The sequence below is a fragment of the Syngnathoides biaculeatus genome, chromosome 16, assembly GCF_019802595.1.
Source record: "Syngnathoides biaculeatus isolate LvHL_M chromosome 16, ASM1980259v1, whole genome shotgun sequence".
Lineage (NCBI taxonomy): Eukaryota > Metazoa > Chordata > Actinopteri > Syngnathiformes > Syngnathidae > Syngnathoides > Syngnathoides biaculeatus.
Genome location: NC_084655.1, coordinates 6,827,483 through 6,847,499, shown reverse-complemented (window position 1 = coordinate 6,847,499; position 20,017 = coordinate 6,827,483). Strand labels below are relative to the sequence as shown.

Genomic DNA, 20,017 nt, shown 5'->3' with positions numbered 1-20,017 from the left:
GAAAAATGGCTTGGTTTTCATTTGATCCTTTTTCTTTACCGGTCTGATTAGAATTTTTGAAGTGTCAGTCAAAAAGATGTTACGTTAGGTAAGCTGCGTGGAAGTTAAAACCAATGTTGGCCATGATTTCCATTTCAAGGGGTACATTAGGACATGATCAGGGCAACCTATGATCATTTAAGTTTGGCTACTTAATGGACTTTTCAATTGGTCGGAATAATGGAACAGATATCTATATTCTCTCTAAACAACGCATGTCCCCAATTGCGCACCCGTGTTACAGTCTCCACGCATAGACACAAATCCTACCTGAAATAAAAATAAAATAACTATTCAGTCTCTGGTGGCATGGTGGTGCAGGTGTAGAGCGTTGGGCTTAGAGTTCTGGGGACTGGAGTTCAAATCCCTGCCCCACCTGTCTGGAGTCTGCATGTTCTCTCCCATGCTTGCGTGGCTTTTCTTCGGGTTTGCTTCCACATTTAAAAAACGTGCATTAATTGGAGGGTGTAAATTGCCCCTAGGTGTGATCGTGAATGTGACTGTTGTCTTTCTCCATGTGCCCTGCAAATGGCTAGCAACCAGTTCAAGGTGTACTTTGTCGCATGCCTGATGACAGCTGGTATTGGCTTCAGTACTCCCGCAACTCTCGTGAGGATAAGCAGCTCAGAAAACGGATGGATATTCAGTCGCTGCTATTTTGGAATGTGATTCAATGAGTGAGGGGGGACTGGTTGCTCCAGCCAATGATCTGATTCGCACTGAATCAACTTGATTGACAATGCCAACATCATTATGCGGGACCCACCACATGTTTTTCGCTAACGAAACAATGATGTATGTGGTGTAATGTATAGGGAAGAAGATGTGAGATACTCTGCTTTTGTTTAACCCATTGTATTAATGGCAAAATACACCTCTTGAAACCAAAGTTAAAAAGAAATGCAATTATTTTAAGATGGAATGGGTACCTGAGTTTGTGCAAACAAAAGAACAATTTGTTTTTTTTTTTTTTTTCCAAGTGCAAAAGGTCTGCTCGGCAAAACATGTGAAGCCAAAGTAGCCAGCGAGTTTACGGAAGGAAAACTGTGGACGAAATGGAAGCTGGACTACCTCAAGCGTCACATTCAGTCGAAAAGTCATTTGGAAGCGGTTGAAATTGTACGCAGACGTAAGATGCAAATGAGGAAGTTAAAGCAAAAGCTGAAATGTAAAAAAAAAAAAAAAAAAACACCACTCACCTCGTGGATATTTGTGATACATTTCAAGCATCCAGTGCAGATTGTGAAAAAGGCTTTAGTTGAATGAATTGTATCAAAATAGCATTCAGAAATCTTCTTGGAGTGGATCATCTGATCAACATCAAGTCAAAGCTGTAAGCAGATGAGGCCATCAACATGAAGAACGTGTATAAACTGGAGAGATGAGAAAAACAGGTGGGAAAATTAAGGTGAATACAGTGGAACATCTACTTAGGAAATTAACCTATCCGGAAGTCCTTTCTTAATGTGAATTTTTCATAAGTAAAAGCGTATTTCCCATGTAAATATACTCATCCGTTCCAAGTCCCCCCACCCGCCAAAAATAAGCATTCAAAGAACATAATGAAAAATTATAAAAATTATGTTCATTTATCTTTGACATTGGGCGACTATGCAAAAAAAAAGGATGAGTGACAAGCAGCGTCAGGTGCAGCAGCGGTAGTTGGGACGTCGGGCGAAGAGAGCAGGTGAGCGGGCAGGCAGGAGTTGGTACACGGGATAAAGATCAAAGCAGAAAGAAGTGTCAAAGGAGTCAGGCTTACGGGGTTGGTCGGAGAACAGGCGAAGGTCAGTACACCCGGGTTGTCGATCAGTGATACGGGAGTACTCGAACGGGACATGAAGCTCAGCGATCTGGCGCGGACCAGTCGTCATCGGGGTCATATAAATAACCAGGATAATCAGCCCGCATGAGGCGCAGGTGTGCGCCTCCCAATCAGCGCAACAGCGCGGGCACCTGCACAACCCGGGCTGGAGCGGCAGGATCATGACACATACTGCGATTGGGTGGTGACTAGTTAAGTGTATACCCCGCTTCTCGCCCAAAGATAGCTGGGATAGGCTCCAGCATGCCTGCGACGCTAGAGAGGATAACCAGTACACAAAATAGATGGATAATCCACTCATATAACAAATAATTGTTGGGTAAAAAAAACAAAAATCATCACCTGACCTAGTTTTGCGAAATACCTTCTGCACATTTTAAAGCAGGGGTCTCAAACTCAATTTAACTTGGGGCTGCTGGAGGGTGAGTCTGGCTGAGGCGGGGCCGAAGCCTCAGTGCACATAGACTTATGTGGAATTAAAATCAGAAATTAAAAACAATTTCATCTTCTCAAACATCTCTTTTTAAACACAAAATAAGATGAAGGACGCTGGTGTTTTTTTGTGTTTTGGTGTGTGTAAAACTTGTAAAAAATTTTTTGTTTTCAAAAACTCTCCTTGGCAACGCTGCTGTAACTTTGTCATTGAAAATTGTTTCTCTCCTTGCATCAAGACCGGTCGATGTCACACGCCCATCTACCACACTGTGATTGGTCTGCTCCGCACACAACACTGTAAAAGTGCCATCCATATAAAACTCAAGGGCCGCACGCCCATTATACTTTCATATTAAGGCGGGGGCCGCAAAATATCACCTCGCGGGCCACATGTTTGAGACCCCTGTTTTGAAGAAACACATTTTTTAGAAAAAGGCACCTCCAGAAAGAGTTAAGTGCTCCCCAGAAGCCCATCCGAGAAAGGTGGGTTTTAAAGAAGCCTGGTCAGTAGCAAGCACTCCCTTGACGGCCAGTTCTATTTTTTTCTCCTCCTAGTTTTTCTATCAGTCACAGCATGCCATGTGCACAATTACATATGAGAACGAGTTGCTTTAAGCGGCCTCACCAGTAGCCAAGACATTGTTAAAACTCTGTTTGATTTTTTTTTACAATAATTTTTTTCCGCCCTGCTCGTCCCTACGCTGCCTCAGCCAAATCACACTCCATAATGTAGCGCTTTTCCCCCCTTCTTCTGTGAGGCGCTTTAAAAGTGCCCCCACAAGCAGTGGAGTCCCAGTCAAAGCACTGGTCTTTTTTTTCTTTCCTAATCGATAAGTGAAAATCATCAGGCAACCAAAGAAAACATTTCTAGGAATTGAATTACCAGGAACCACTCCTCAATAAGAACTAGTTTGTATTCCCTAACCAGGATATTGTACAGCTAAAATACATTATCTATATGTGAGACATTTGTATCAATATTGCACCTGTGCTGAACATGTGACAAGCAGCAACAGGTTTACTGAGTGATGGCTGTCACACAGCCAGACCTTTGGTGTCCACCATCCCCCACCCAAAAACACACTGGCATACATACAAGTAGTCACCTTTGAACCTTTACCTCTTTGCCACCGCGTCGAGAGCTGGGACATTTCCAGCTGACTCGGGTTAATTGGGTCAGATTGCAAGGAGCGGTGCATTAACCCTGAAATTGGAACCATGTGGGGCTTTACATCACTTTATGTGTGCATGTGTGTGCGTGGATATGTGTGGTAAAGGTCAATTGGCAAGGTCCATTGATTGAAGAAAGGATGTCAGCCAACAACCAAAACAGCCAACAAATCAGACTGGAAGAGGATGGAATGGTGGTTCAACCCCCAACATCATCCCCCGTCCCCTCGCTATATGGAGCTAGTATATAGCACAGCGCGTTATGGCAGTGAGGTCCCCATAATTGATAAGTGACGTCTGCCACACTTTGGCCGCCTAGACGAGCTCAGCCATTTGCCATAATTGAAATAATAGCTTGTTTCCAATTACAGTTTCCATTGAAGGAAGATGTCCAAAAGTAACAGTGGACGTGTAATTATGTCATGCTAGGTGTGCGTGTGTGAGTGACATCTGGACACAAGCAGGACTTGGGTTCTGGGACTACGGTCCCAAGTGCAGGGTGGGATAGCGCCACAGCCGAGTTCATGTACAAGGCAGGAGGAGAGCTGCGTAAATCGGATCAGGTTTGTATTTAAGGGGGATTTAACGACAGAATGAAAATCTGCTTGGGTTCATGAAAACGTTGTTTGTCCCAAAACACAAATCCCCCCCCCAAAAACCAAAAATGAGGAAGTGGGTTGTTAGATTGCTCTGTCATGTTTGAACACATTTCTTTGTCCACGTGCAAACTAAAATTTTTCTTTTTCATGCAGGTAGAACATTATAAAAAATTTCTTCAATGTTTCTTTTAATCAATTATGTGATTATGAGTGCAAATGGTTGTTTTTTTTTTTCTATGTACGTGGGTGTACCCCATCCCTTGTCCGATGATGGCTGGGATAGGCTCCAGCACTCCTGTGACTCTTGTTGGGATATCCGGCTCGGATAATAGATGGATGGATGTTATATTTGCTGCATTGACATTTTTTCAAAGTCAGTTTGCTTTTTTACCCCTTTTAGATTTTCTATTAGTTAATTGTTTTTCATTCCATTTTTAAAATAGCTGCTTTCACACATCAATTCAGCGCTCATTATTTGTGGTTATTTAATGGGAATTCGTATTAATGGTTTGCCTTTTTTTTATCATACATCCATCCATTTTCTTTCAGTTCGGGTCATTTGGGCAGCAGCTTCAAAAGTGAAGCCCAGCCTTCCCTCTCCACAGTCACTTCGTCTAGCTCTACTGGGGGGATTCCGAGGCGTTCCCAGGACAGGCCGGCCAGCTTGGCTCTCCAACGTGTCCTGGGTTGTCCTCGAGGCCTTCGCTTGGTGGGACGTGCATGGGACACCACACCAGTGAAGCATCCAGAAGGCATCCTCACCAGATGCCCGACCCACTTCATCTGGCTCAACTCAATGCGCAGAAGGACCGGTTCGACTCTGAGGCCCTCCCGGATGACTGAGCTCTAATAGAGCGCCCAGTCACCCAGCGGAAGAAGCTCATTTTGGCCACTTGTATCAGTGATCTTGTATTTTCCGTCACGGCCTACTGCCCGTAACCATAGGTGAGGGGAGGAAGGTAGATCAACCTGGAAATAGAGAGCTTTGGCCTCAGCTCTTTCTTCACCATGAATGATTGATAGAGACTGTCGATACAGAGATCGTCACTGCAGACGCTGCACCGATCAACCTGATGATCTTCCGCTCCATTCTTCACACAGTTTAGAATAAGACTCAGAGATACTTGAACTCCTCCACCTAGGGTAGCCTCAACAGCTCCTGTGGGATGCAGTGCTTCCTCAGAAACTGCAGGATGGAGTTGATGGTGATCTCCCACTTCAGGTCCTGAGAGACCGTAATGCCCGGGAACTTGAAGGTCTCAAAGATTAACACAGGGCAGTTGGACACCATGAGGGGCAGCTATGGTGAAGTATCCCTCCGGAATGCCATGATCCTCTCAACTGTCTTGAGGGTATTTAGCTCCAGGCTGTGTCAGCCACACCACGGCTCCAGCCGATCCACTTCCTGTCGCTATGCAGACTCATCACCATCTTTAATGAGGCTGATTACCGTGGTGTCATTTGAAATTTTCACAAGCTTGGTACAGTCATTCATGTAGGGAGAGAAGAGCAGTTGAGAGAGGAAACAACCTTGGGGTGTCCTGGTGCTGATGGTACGTGTAGATGAAGTGGTGTCTCCCTGGCTCACCTTTAGTGTCCTTGCAATGTAGAGCTGAAGTCCACAAACAGGATCCTCATGTAGGTCCCCGCACTGTCGCGTTGTTCTAAGATCAAGTGCAGTGCCATGTTGACTGGGTCATCCAGAAGAACTGTTTGCCCGGTACCCAAACTACAAGGCAGGGTGGAGACACAAGGTCAGAGCCTCCTACTTTGTTGATATTTTGTTGTTTGAAGATGCATCTCACCTTCTGTTCGTGGATGCTCAAGGAAAGAGAGGGAGTCAGAGGTGTGATGGTGGTAAGTGATGCAGGTGGATGGGTGTGGGGTGTCAAAGTGTCCCTTTTCAAATCTTCAATAGGAGGTGTTCAAGTCGTTGGCCATTCCCTTATCATTCTCAAATCTATGGGATAGTCGCTTTTTAAGACATTGGGAAGGTGTGTCGGTAGAATTGAGGAGGTATTGATACCACCAACTCCCAACATCCCGAGCTTAGGTCAGGAGCGCCCCATCCCCATGAGGGACATTGTTGATAGTGTACTACTTTCCCCACCACAGATGCCATGTGGGGGCCAGAATTCCATCAAAGCTGTTTAGAAGTCATTCTCCATTCATTGTTATTTCACTATTTTTTCTTAGAATTTGCAAATTTTACATGTAGTTCTTTCCATAAATACCTTTTTTCTTACTTGTAGCTATATTCTGTCAATAATATAATATTGTTTTTGTCATGGTCTGTATTTTGTTTTGGATTGTGTTTAGTTTTGTTTCCCTTTCTTCCTATATCCCATGTTTTTCACATCTTCTGCGCTCATTTCGTTATTTGCCCTCTCTTCCAATCAACTTTCTACATTGTCGACCAATCAGCTCCCCCCAGCACTTGTGTTTTGTCCAAGTGTTCTTGTTGTCTTCTGTGTATTTAGTTTCCTGCTTTCTTTCAGTCCTTGTTTGTTCGTTGTCATTGTCACTGTGTCACATTGTAGTCGCCTATAGTTTTGTTTTGATTTCGAGTTTTTCTGTTACTTTTATTATCAGTGTTGGGCCTTCGTGTGTTAGCTTTTTCCATAATATTTGCCAATGATTTGGAATTAAACATGATTTTTGTGACTTTTGTGAGGGAATTACCTTCCTGCACTTAGGTGCTCTGTATTTTGCCTTGCCTCCTCCAAAACCCCCTAAAGTGACCTGAGTAAACCAACCAGAATTGGATCCAGAAGAAAGCACATTCCGTTGACCTGCACACCGCCTGCCTGGTTCCCTGCAGTTGTAGCAGGTTCCAGTTCCTGCTCTTTGGCAGCTGCAACACCCTCTTATTCCTGCTCTTTGGCAGGTTCACATCCCTGCTTCTCGGCAATTGCGGCAGGCTCCGGCGGATCTCTTCCAGCGGATGACACCTGACCCTGCTCTGGTGGCACTTGTCCAGCAGCCGCCATCCATCCTTGCTCTGGTGGTACTCGTCCAGCCACCACCATCTGTCTTTGCTCTGCAGTCGCTTGTTGGGTGGCCACTCCTCATCCCTGCTCCACCAGCGCCTGTCAAGCGGCCGCCACCCGACCCGGCTCTGACAGCAACCGTACAGCAGCGGCTACTCGACCCTCTTTCCTAGCCCCTGCATTGCCACTGACTTTGAGATCACGACCGCCCAACTGAACGACCCAGTCAAGCACATGACATCTGGTGGCTTGGATGGCCACCAGACTGACTCGAAGCGGCGGATTCTCAACCCGCCTCCAGGCCCTCTTCCATCCACCCTGTTTTGGTAACTTTTTCTTTGTTCGTGGCTTTTGGGAACGTCTGGGATCCTTTCTTTAAGGAGAAGTATTGCAAACTTCTGGTTTGTTTTGGATTGTATTTGGCTTTGTTTGTTTCCCTGTGTGCCATGTTTTTCATATCTTGTGTGCTCATTTGGTTATTGTGTCCACTTGGTCTTGTCGATCAATCAGCTCCCAACAGCCACTTGTCTTGTCCAGGTGTTGTTTGTTGTCTAGTCAATTTGTGTGTATTTAGTTCCCTGGCTTCTTTCAATGCTTGTCTGTTGACTTTCATTGTCTGACATGACTTGTCTTCAGTTTGAGGTTTATTCAGGTGTTTCTTTGTTACTTTATCATTTGGGTTATTTTATATAGCACATCTCATACACAAGGTAACTCAATTAGCTTTACATGATTGAAATAATTTGAATACAAAGGGATAGACCATTTGAAACGGGGAAAAAAATAAAATCACAACAAAATACATATATTAATAAAATGGAAAAACGTTATAAACATCTTAAGTACTTTTCTTTATTCCTTTTAATGTGAAAAAGTGAGTGACTGGTTACCACATTTGCTTCACAGTTCTAAGGACCAGGGTTCAAATCCCAGCCTCACCTGTGTGGAGTTTTCCCCGTGCGTGCGTGGACTTTCTTTGGGTATGCCAGTTTCCTCCCACATCCCAAAATCCTGTCTGAGAGGTTGACTGAAGATTCTAAATTGCAAATGGTTGTTTGAGTGTGCCCTGCGATTGACTGGGGACCAGTTTCAGGTGTACCCATGAAGATAGCTGAGATCAGCTCCAGCACACCTGTGACCCTTGTGAGGATAAGTGGTACAGAAAATGAATGAAATTCTGCGTGTATGATAGGTTACTGTGACTTTTCTGGAAATTACTTTCTTCATGCTTCTTATTGGCTAAAATCATCAGTTCAGTGTTATATGTTGCCTTGGCACACACCTGACACCATCCAAATGTGAGTTTTTAATTAGATTCAATTCAATTCAAGGTTCAATATATATAGTGCCAAATTGCAACAGCAGTTGTCTCAGGGCTTTTTGTAATGGAGCAGTTCTAAGAGTACACTCCTCACTTATGAAAAGATAAATTGAACCCCAGAGTTTGTATTTGAATTTACCTTGATCCCACCCTTTTGACTCTGGTGCTTCGACAAAAAAAAAAAAAAAAAAAAGTTTTAAAAATAGTGGCATGGGCGTTGACAGTAAAGTGGGTAATATCCCAGAGGTGACGACACCAGGACGAGCAGGAGGAGAAGGACTGGCGCCCTTTTGGCTCGACACCTTTGTTTGCCCGCGCTCACAACTTTCTCTCTGCAAACTCTGGCTGACGTGACCCCCTCCAGGCACAAAATATCTGCCAGCACGCAGGGCAAGTCCGGGCAAAGACTACGATGCAGAGAACTGCGGATGGCTTTTATTGGCTTTCGAGTGAGTGACACAATACGCCGCCGAGGAGTAGGAATGCCATGAGGGAGACAGACGAGGAGAGTGGGAGTGTGTGTTGAAGGTGAAGATCCCACTCATTTGGGAAAACTCAATTTAATGGCGCTACTGTGCATCCTTGAAGGGGGCCTCTGCTGTCAAACACTAATTCTCATTAAAACCTTTTCACAGGACTTGAAAAGAGGGAAAACAGCTCAACTATAGTACAGTACAGTCAACAATAGCAGATCAAACCTCGAATTGCAAACATTCAAAATAATAAACTTTAAAAATCTTTTGAATTGCTGACATTTATCAGTGGAAGGACTAAGTACGTGAACCCTTTGTAATTTCATAAATTTCTGAATAAATTGGTTATTGAATTTATCTGATCATCATCAGATCATTACCATGTTCGCAAGACTAAATAAACAGGGTCTGCCTGAACTAATACCAAACAAATAATCCTGTGTTCTCATATTTACAATATATAGAGTTAAAACATGTTTATAAACATTCACAGGTCTGAGGAAAGTAAATTTACCCTTGGATTTAATAAGTGGTTGACCTTCCTTTGGCAGCACTAACCTCAACCAAAGGTTTCCTGTAGCTGCAGATCAGATGCGCAAAATGATTTCAATGAATTTAGGACCATTCCTTGCGACAAAACTGTTGCTTCATGGAGATTGCTGGGATGGGAATAGCTCTCTTGATGTCATTCTGCACCACCTGAATCAGGTTGAGGTCAGGACTTTGACAGGGCCATTCCAGAATTTGCGTTTTCTTCTTCCGAAGCCATTCTGTTGTTGATTTGCTTGTGTTTTAACTCATTGTCCTGTTTCAACATCCATCGTCTTACGAGCTCTTGTCATTTTTCTTTTTGTGCCTTAAGTATCATAAGTAATACTTCATAAGTATCCAATAAATTGAAATAAGGCAAGTAATGACCCACTGCCATTATATGGCATCAGTACTTTCCTGTCCCTAGTTTCAACTCTTAATATCTTCTTCTTTTGGCTTGTAAACAATTATAATCATTTTTAGAGGGGCATCAAATAGTTGCATGCTTTGCTATTCTTGGCAGGGGTCACGCCACATCAATTACTGTACACATAGTATCACAGGCACACACATAAAATTGGCACAAATCAGGATTTATTTGGTTACTTTTCAATTTCCTGCTACGTTGTGTGTAAAACTAAACAGTGCATGATTTCCTGCTGTTAGAATTGTGTCCTTATCTGATTCATGCAAATTTGAGACCAAATGTAAGTTCATTGGGACACGGTTGATATAAAAAGTCGATACATCCAACGTTTAAATACCAGGTTTTGGTGGTATAAGAAAATTAGACCTAGATAAATCACTTCAAAACCATTCCCACCATTAATATGTTGGGAAATCAGAGGAGCTCAACTTCATTGGCGTTACTCAGAGGTACTTGAAATGGTGGCAGATGTATGGTGACCATCATTTAGCAAGCGTTTGAATTGATTTTGTTAGTGACTGGGTAACTCTGAAATCAGCGAAATCCTCACTTATATTGGGGGGGACACTTGTGCAACCACATTATCCGAGTTGTTTGGTTCTGAGTTGAACAGCTTGTATGTCACATTAATAATGGAAATGTTTAGCAATCATTTACCTGTGAAGGGGTGTAGACAATTTATATTTATTGTAAAGGTGTCTTTATACCCTGACAACACCTGCATTGCATCAGGTGACCAAAGCATTGACCAGAGTGGTGCATCAGTGAACATCCACACAGCAAATATTGTTTCTGCATGTAAAATGCCGCAGAGATCACCTCTTGTGATTGGTCTTTTTTAGTCACATGCTGCGATGACGTACTCACTGTTCCTCTCTGTTCCACATACCACCTATGTCAACGCCTTCTTGATCAATTTTGCACCACAATTAAACATATCAACTGGTTAATACCAGCGATGGCGGTACACGTGACATGAAAGGAAACTGCAGTAAATTTTCAAACTGCGATGTGGGTTGCGCTTCAGTATAAAGGCAAAGTACATGCAGGATAGCCGCAGTTACGCCAGCTTGGTCACCGCTCCAGCAAGTATAAAGAAGGCTCAAGTCTCACTAAACTCCCAATTAAACTTTATAATGATCTGATCGGCTTGATTGTTATCGGCCGATAGTTAGCATTCTATTCTAATTGGCTGATCAGCTTTGTCAGAATTCGCCAATCTGATCAATGATGTGTTTAATGATGACATTGATCAACTCACCAAACGAGATTTACTCCACATTGGCATAATGCACAATGTATTTGAATCCAAAAGCTAGTTTATTTTTAGCCTTGTTGCGTGTCTTTTGATGTTGTACTGTAAATATCTGACCACCAATAAAGTTAAAAAAATGTTGTGGGTGTGGGACAGAAAACACTTAAACATGTTGACATTATGTCATATTATGCTCTAAAGTTTCAGTGTGTGTATAGTAATTTAATTACAATAAAGTAATTTAACTACATTGAGTTATTACCCATGTATTGAACTAAAAGTGATTAGATGAAATAGGACAATAACAATATTTAATGTGACTGCTTTAAGATCAAGGTTTGAGTTTGAATTGAGTCCACAGGTGAGCCGTTTTAGCATCGGGGCTTCATGCCAAATGTCTTTTGACGACGGGCCGTCTCCCTGTTGGTTTCTGTGTCTTCTCCCATCCTCAAAGGCTTTCATGAGCTTTCTCCGAGGGCCATCCCGGTAACACGAACCTACCAGTCTTTTGTGCCCATTCTTCTGCTTATCCTTTCATCTCTATAAAGAGCGAGAGGCTAGCCGAGATGGAAACCACCATCCACTCATTGAACAGAGTGGAGGGCGGCATTGGGGTTTGTGATGGGGGGAGGTTTTTGGCTCATCCCGCAATTTATGACTGTGCTATTCAACAAGGTCCTTTCAAGGTGGAGAGGCCCAGTGGTCAAAAGTGCTGAACCCCGACACCCTATCCCCCACTACAACCCAGCCACCCCCCTCTGGTGTCTGCATGTGAAGGGTTCACTTATCTGAGGCAAGGACGTGGAGAACTGTCTGGGTGTCAGCCATTGTGTCTGCAAAACTCATATCCATGCCTGCGCTGAAAACACACACACAAATGTCAATACAGATTAAACCCCACACCAATGTTCAGTTCAAATTTTTATGTCTGAGCAAACACACTAAGCCCCTGAGCGATCTCTTTGACCGCTGTGAGCAACATAAGACAGTGTGTACTGTAATCAAGTAAGTGTCATCCATTTATGTTATATGTCTTATTAAAAGAATCAGATTACAGCATTTACAGTCCATCAGAACAGTTTTACTATGAGCAATTTTATTTAAGTGTTTATACAAAAACAACCGCCCTCCTCGAGCCGCCACCGTATTATGGTGGAGGGATTTGTGTGTCCTGATGATCCAAGGAGCTAAGTTGTCTAGGGCTTCACACCTCTGGTAGGGTCAGCCATGGCCAAAAAAAAAAAAAAAAAAAAAAAAAAAAAAATCCTAGGTGAGGGACCTGACAAAGTACTTCTTAACCCCCTATGACGAATACAAATATTGGATCTTGGATTACCTATTTTTCCGGACACAGGTCACCAGGGCCCCCTTTTGGTGACGGGTCCTCCTTCTCATGGGCTCACCACCTGTGAGAGGGGCCATCGAGGTCGGGTATCATGTGCGCCGGGCAGTAGGCGATGGCGGGGACCTTGGCGATATGATCCCTAGCTACAGAAACTAGCTCTAGGGACATGGAATGTCACCTCTCTGGCAGGGAAGGAGCCCAAGCTGGTGCGTGAGGTCGACAAGTTCCGACTGGATATAATCAGACTCACCTCTACGCACCGCTTGGGCTCTGGTACCAGGTGTGGGTATACTTATAACCCGCGACTCGGCGCCTGGACATCGGGGTTCACTCCGGTTGAATGAGAGGGTAGCCTACCTCTGCCTTCAGGAGGGGGAACAGGTCCTGATTGTTGTTTATGCCCATGCATCAAATAGAAGTTCAGAGTACCAACCCTTTTTGGAGTCCTTAGAGGGAGTGCTCTCCAGCACTCCCTCTGGGGATTCCATCATTCTGCTGGAGGACTTCAATGCATACGTCGGCAATGGCAGTGAGATCTGAAGGGGCGTGAGTGGGAAGAACGGCCTCCCCAATCAGAACCCGAGTGGTATTCTGTTACTGGACTTCTGTGCTAATCACGGATTGTCCATAACAAACACCATTTTCAGGCATTAGAGTGTCCACATGTGCACCTGGCACCAGGACACACTAGGTCACAGTTCGATGATCGAGTGTGTGGCCGTGTCATCGGACTTGCGACCGCATGTCTTGGATACTCGAGTGAAGAGAGGGGTGGAGCTGTTAAGTGATCATCACCTGGTTGACTCCGATGATGGGGGAAGATGCCGGTCCAATGTGCCAGGTCCAAACGTATTGTGAGGGTCTGCTGTGAATGTCTGGCAGATTCCCGTCAGAAGGAATTTCAACTCCCACCTCCGAAAGAACTCTGCTCATATTCCGGGAGAGGGACATTGAGTCTGAGTGGACGGCGTTACGCAACTCCATTGCTCAGGTGGCTAACTGGAGCTCTGGCCGTAAGGTGGTCAGTGCCTGTCGTGGCAGCAACCCCCGAACACATTGGTGGACACCAAGAGTGAGTGATGCAGTCAAGCTGAAGAAGGAGTCCTTTAGGAATTTCCTGTGAGACTCCTAAGGCAGCTGATAGGTACCGGCCAGCCAAGCAGAATGCAGCTTCGGTAGTTACTGATCCAAAAACAAGTGCGTGGGAGGAGTTTCGTGAGGCTATTGAGAACGAATTTAAGACTCCTTTGAGGAAATTCTGGTCCACCGTCCAGCGTCTCAGGAGTGGGAAGCAGTGCAACGTCAACACTGTGTATAGTGAAGGTTATTGCTGACCTCAATTAGGGATGTTGTGAGTCGGTGGGGAGAATACTTCAAAGACCCCCTCAATTCCACCGACACGCCTTCCCATGAGGAAGCAGTATCTGGAATCTCTGAGGTGGGTTCCTCTAAAAGCTCCTTGGTGGCCTAAAGGATCTGGATATTGTGGGGCTGGTTGACACGCCTCCGCAACATTGCGTGGACATCGGGGACAGTGCCTCTGGATTGGCTAACTGGGGTGGTGGTCCCCCTTTTAAGAAGTGATTTTTATTTTTTTTTGGTGGTGTCCTGAGAGATTTTTTCAATTGTATTATAGGTGCTTTTGCACCATGTAGATTGGAAATTACTGCTCTAGTTATGTCAAACCAACAGTACAACATGACAGAAATAATTGGAGCTAACTTACTGTAATTGATTTTTTTGGGCAATTAAATTACTTCACACCCGCCAAAAGTTGAAACCATTATTCAAAGTAAAGCCGGCACGTTTACCCACAACCGTTAGCATTAGCACTAGCTTGCTAGGCTACATAACATTTGCGACCTGTGCGCCATATGATATTAAAAGTATGTGAACATACTTCAAGCAAGCCTTTGATGAACCCAAACTCCAACCACTGGTAACCACCAGCAGACATTATTTCCCATTTTGTTCATATAAAAAATGCGTTGTGATGTCATCGCCATGATAACGAGTGTATCCGGTCGCTTTTGAGTTGACAATAAAAAGCCCAGTGACATTAAAAGATGGGGTGTGATCATATCGGAATCCAAGATTTTATTGGAGTTGTCTGATTTAGTGAAATTGGGAAAGAGCAAATGTAGCAGCCAATCAATGACAATGACATCATTGATCAGATCACCGAATTATGGCATTAAAGCCAATCATCATAAAATCCTAATTGTCCACCAATACTGATCAGGCCGATCAGATTGGTGTAAAACAAAATCAGTTTTTAAGAAGAAAAAAAGTCAGATTTGAGCGGAAAAAAAAGTCACATTTTTGTGTAAAAGGTCTGAGTCCTATTTTTGGAAGGGATGGGCGGGGTTGTACAGATATAAAAAGTATTTGTTAGAAATGGAATTTTTGTTTTTTTTCCAAAACTTTTTGTTTTAAAGTTTGTTTTGTGGAATAAAGCTATTCAAATCATTTTTTCTTATAGAAAAATATACATTGAGGAAAAAAATACAGGAAGGGGAAAGGACAACCTTTTTTTTCAGTCTTTTTTGTTTATTTTTAGAACAAGTTTTGTACACCAATTAATCTTCATGGTGATGAACAAAATTATAGCATATATTCAAATTCTGCAATATGGAAAATTATTCGCACTATGTACGTGGCAAAAAAAAAACCCGCACAGATAATGCAATAGGTGAACTGCAAAATAGCGAGGGAAATTTTTATCCTTAGGGGGAAGAAAAGAAAAAAAAAACACTGCACACATGTAGGTCGCATGTGTGAAACATCTGAGTGCACGCAGGGCAAGTCGAAACAAGGTGGATTTTATGCTGGAAGATAACACATGCCTTGTCTTCTTGGATCACTGCAAAGACTTGAATGCTCCAACTTTTCATGAATATTTGTGTCTACAAATAACACACCATGCCATGGTATCGAGTTCAATATTCCAATGTGATGATGCAATATCAGAAAAAGAAGCCCTGGAAAGAGATCAATGGCTCGGTCACACTCCGCCTGGGGCTCCATCCGTCAATCCTACGAGAATAACGAATAGCGAACGCCCAACGAGATTGTTGTTGACTGTCACACGCGCTTGTAGAATGTAAATCTTCCTTCATGGAACTGCATTTCTTCCCGACGGCAATACAGTCCCCAAAAACCAGCAAGCTCCCTTATGATCGGCGACTGTCTGGCCTCCAGTTGGAGGACATGAGCCACTCGGAAGTTGAGGCACCATCAAAGTCACTTGAAAACCTTATGAGTTACCCTTAGGATTCAGAAAATGGAGTCAAAAATAGGAAGGAAAGGTTTTGGGGATCACAATAGGATTTAAAGGGGAATGTGAAAAGTTGGGAAGATGTTAAAACTCTCTGCTCTATCCATCAACCCATCTACAGTAGATGCCAGATTTTTGTGATACACAAAAAGGAGACCAAGAAATAATTTCCAAACTTTTTCTACAATCGTTGCAGCCTTCAAACTGTATAACTCAGTTCAAAAACATTTTTAAGCTTTTCAAGATGAAAAGTACAAGGAAACAAAAATGTAGTTGCAAAAGTTTGGACACCCTGTTAAAACTGGTGATATGCTCTGAATTATACATCCATCCACCCATCCGTCCATCAATTTTCTTCACCGTTTATCCTCACGAGGGTCGCAGGGAGTGCTGGAGCCTATCCCAGCTGTCAACAGGCAGGAGGCAGGGTACACCCTGAACTGGTTGCCAGCCAATCCCAGGGCACATAGAGACAAAGAGCTGCACTCACTATCACACCTAGGGGCAATTTAGAGTGTCCAATTAATGTTGCATGTTTTTGGAATTTTGGGGGAAACCGGAGTGCCTGGAGGAAACCCACGCAGGAACGGAGAGAGCATGCAATCTCCACACAGGCGGGTCCGGGATTGAACCCAGCACCTCAGAACTGTGAGGCCAACCCTTTACCAGCTGATCCACCGTGCCGCCTTGCTCTGAAGTAGACTGTGAAATTCAAACTCGTGTTAAAGACACCTGCCACCACTTAAAGTGCCTCTGACTCACAACAAATAAGTATTTTCTTGATACCAGTTTTTAGCTTCCTAGCAGAGCCTGATGGCTTTTTGGTAATATTGACTGGTATTTTGAACTGTTCATAATTCTCTCCACTTTGTCCCAGTTCCAGCTGAAGAAAAACAGCCCTAAAACTATGAGACAGTCGAATTTTATTTGGGGTTAATCTAGCGTACTTTAATTGGTCACAGGTGTGTGCTGCCTCCTGTTTAACATGAGTTTGAATGTTTTCACAAAATAAATTATAGGGCTGTGACCGGCTGGAAACCAGTTCAGGATGTACCCCACCTCTTGCCTGAAGAAAGCTGGGATAGGCTCCAGCATGCCTGTGACTATAGTGAGGATAAGCGTAACGAATGTTAAATGAATGTTAATTGTAAGGGAAACCAGTGAAAATAATCCTGAGAGGATTTTTTTTCACCTTATCGAAGGATTTTTTTTTTGCAAATGAGTTGACAAAATGCCACTGAGTGTGCACTTGCCTTATTTCAAAATCATTAGACCAAATTGCTATTGATTACCTTTAGAGGCTTAATCAGACTTTAAGACATAAGGTCTACAATGCATTTTTTGAGTGTTCCCAGAAGCCTTAATAAGATCTGCGTGCCATGCTTTTGTCAAAATAGCCATGCAAGAACGCTAAAACTTTTTTTCCACCATATTCTTTGCCAAGGTGAAATTGGTCCATTTTAGGGGTTAATCTTGAGCATTTTTGACACATGGATTCATTTCCAAACACAAATGCCCTTGATCTCCACCCTGCCAAAAACATTCACAGTCGTTCATCAGAAGCTAACACTGTTATCTGACTGAAAGAGACCACCCATCAGAATCTGAATAAGAATCAGCTTTTTCACAAAACCACCAAATTATACTCACCAATTAGAATTGTAACACAAATATGCCCCAAACCACATATTGACATCGAGGCTGAAAAAATTATACCACTTTATCTCAAGCTAACACTGGGAAAGCCAATCTGTGTTTATACTGCAGCTCTGCTTACTTTTTGCCTTGACATGATCGTATTTCAAGTATCCAGCCTGGTTGGTCATGTCATTGGCTGAGAGACTCATTGTAGGAGTGGTTACGTTAAAGGTCAAGTGTCATCAAACGGATGATTTTTGGTATATGATTAATGAAAAACCCACAGCCAATATGGTCCCATGTGTTTTTTCACCACAAAACATGATTTTGACGTATACAGCTTTTTGTAAGTCCCGCCATGAAAATCCTCTCCGGGATTTGTTTTCGAGAAGAAGCAGGAAGTGCCGTAAAGGACAACAGCGCCCCCTCGTGGACTCATTTGTTTCCATTAGTTTTACCTCGGGGAAGGTAGCTCGTTGTTCCTTCGTGTTAGCCAAAATGCCGGCTCATTGCATTGCTGGACATTGCTTGAACACTCAGGAGAATGGAATTACCCTTCATAAGTTTTAAAGAGACCCTGTTCTGAAAAATGGATTGCACGGGTGCAGAGGACGAGAGCTTCATGGGTTCCAAATAACTGGTAGGTGTGTATGCAGCTCCAAAAAAAAAAAAAAAAAAAAAAAACATAATCGGTCTCTCTCATAACATAGCAAAAGATCCGCCTATGAAATGTGTCAATGTGCGCGTCACCCAGCCAACAATGTCTCGATAGTGTTCATCGTGGCTTTGAACATACCCCTAAAAGCAACATAGCTCGGCTCCACCTGGGCACTGAAACTCAGCCACACCGGCTGAGGCGCTGCGTTCGGCAGTCACAGCTTCTGCAAAGGCTGCGCGTCGGGCTTTGCGATGGGGGCGGCTGTGAAGAACCCAGCCGAGAATGCGTTACTCAGACGCGTGCGTGCATAAAGCGCCCCGGCTCGACTGCGAGCACCCCCCTAAAGCAGCACCGCTCGGCTCTGTCATAAGCCATACCGGCCGGCTGGGATGAGCCGCGATGGCTCATCTCCGCCGCGGGAGTGGTTCGGACGGGATGCGGTTTGGCCGTGATCGGATATCATCTGAATATGGCTCGAAACAATAGTGTAATATTGCCCTCAGGGCCCAAAACAATAGTATAATATTGCCCTGGTAACTTCACTCGGTTGTGTGGTGTTGTCCTTTTCGAAAAGAGCTTCGGTGTCAGAAGGGGAATCAGAAAAATACGAATATCTCTGTTGTTCGGCTTCCATAGTAGCAGGCACTGCGCGTTTCCAACGGCAGAAGTGACGATGACGTCAACGACAGAAGGCGCGACTAATATGGCGACCACTTGGATGTCGAGGGACACTCAATTGCGCAACTTTGTGCATGGATGACGTGCTCTCCGCTCACTTTTTTTTTTCGTATAGACATTTACGTGACTACTGTTATATGTATTTTTCATTACAATATCTATTTTAGAATGTTTATAGGGATGTCAGTCCCACTTTAATGAGCTATACTGGTGCTGATTGTTTATCTCATAAATAAATTTGTAAATAAATAAAAAACCGATTAATTCTTAAAATTGACTTGGCTGTTTCATTTCCGACATGATAGGTGGGCAGGCACAACAGACGCAATGAACATATAAAACACTAAAACATTGGTGTCAAACTAAAGGCTTGGGGCCAGATCCGGCCCGCCACATGATTTTATGTGGCCCGCGAAGGCAAATCATATGTATCATCTTCCATGATTCTTGTTAAAATATGTATCAAAATTTAAAATTGTCACATCACAAATGATAACGTTGAAATCTTGAAAATATCTTTGTGTTACCAAACGTCAACAATAGTTGGAAAAACCCATTTCCCTTGATTTCTGATTTTAAAGAAAGTGGTTAATAGATTTCATGTGTAATTATGATGAGGCGATTAATGATTTTTATGGTTTCACAGTCCCAACGGCCCTCTGAAGGAAACCGTAGCTACAATATAGCCCATGACAAAAATGAGATTGACACCCCCTGCTCAAAAATGTCTATCGGTGTGGACGAGGGTGTGAATGGTTGTTTTTTATATTGGATGGAGACCAGTTCAGGGTGTACGCCACCTCTAGCCAGCAGTTAGCTGGGGTAGACTCAAGCATACCTGTGGCCTTGATGAGGATAAACGATTTAGAAAATAGATGGATAGACGTCTCCTTCAAGACAGTAACTGCCGTTGTTTTCAGGCAATACATTGCTACTTGATTCCATTGGACTTCCAACTGTTATTTTCCTTCCTTTTTTTTGGAGGGAGTCTGAACAAACAATGTGTATGTTATAATGTAGCTCACTGAGAAAGAAACAGGTAAAGTTGCTCTGATAAATTGAGCCTACGTAGCATTGACGTCACTCTCTACAACGGATTTTGCTGTTACCAACTTGTACAAAAAAAAACAAAAAACACTCACCTGGATACAGGCCAACATCGCTGCTGCTATTTCATTTAATTGTTTTCTTATAAAACTGTGGGTGGAGAGGAAATCACCTAGGCGGCCTAAGGGGGGTGTTGAAAAAAAAAAGAAGAGATAAACTATTTCAGCCACGCAAATATGTGCTTGTTAAAATATTTTAGCTACTATCAAACAGAATGAGGCGACTATTATTCAGAGAAAATGTATCCTA

The 20,017-nt window shown here is 43.3% G+C and overlaps 1 protein-coding gene across 11 annotated transcripts in view; it reads right to left on the bottom strand.

Moving 5' to 3' along the window:
* The window catches only part of slc1a9 (solute carrier family 1 member 9), a 75,426-nt gene that overhangs the window by 54,948 nt on the left and 461 nt on the right, over positions 1-20,017 (bottom strand). For 5 of the 11 annotated variants that reach the window (XR_009798892.1, XM_061847010.1, XM_061847019.1 and 2 more), the window contains exons 2-3: positions 19,804-19,889; positions 1,239-11,924 (exon numbers count right to left, since the gene is read on the bottom strand). The gene's annotated coding sequence lies outside the window, so the exon portion shown is untranslated. The remainder of the gene's footprint in view (positions 1-1,238; positions 11,925-19,803; positions 19,890-20,017) is intronic. The other 6 variants (XM_061847017.1, XM_061847016.1, XM_061847011.1 and 3 more) reach the window with 5 other exon arrangements.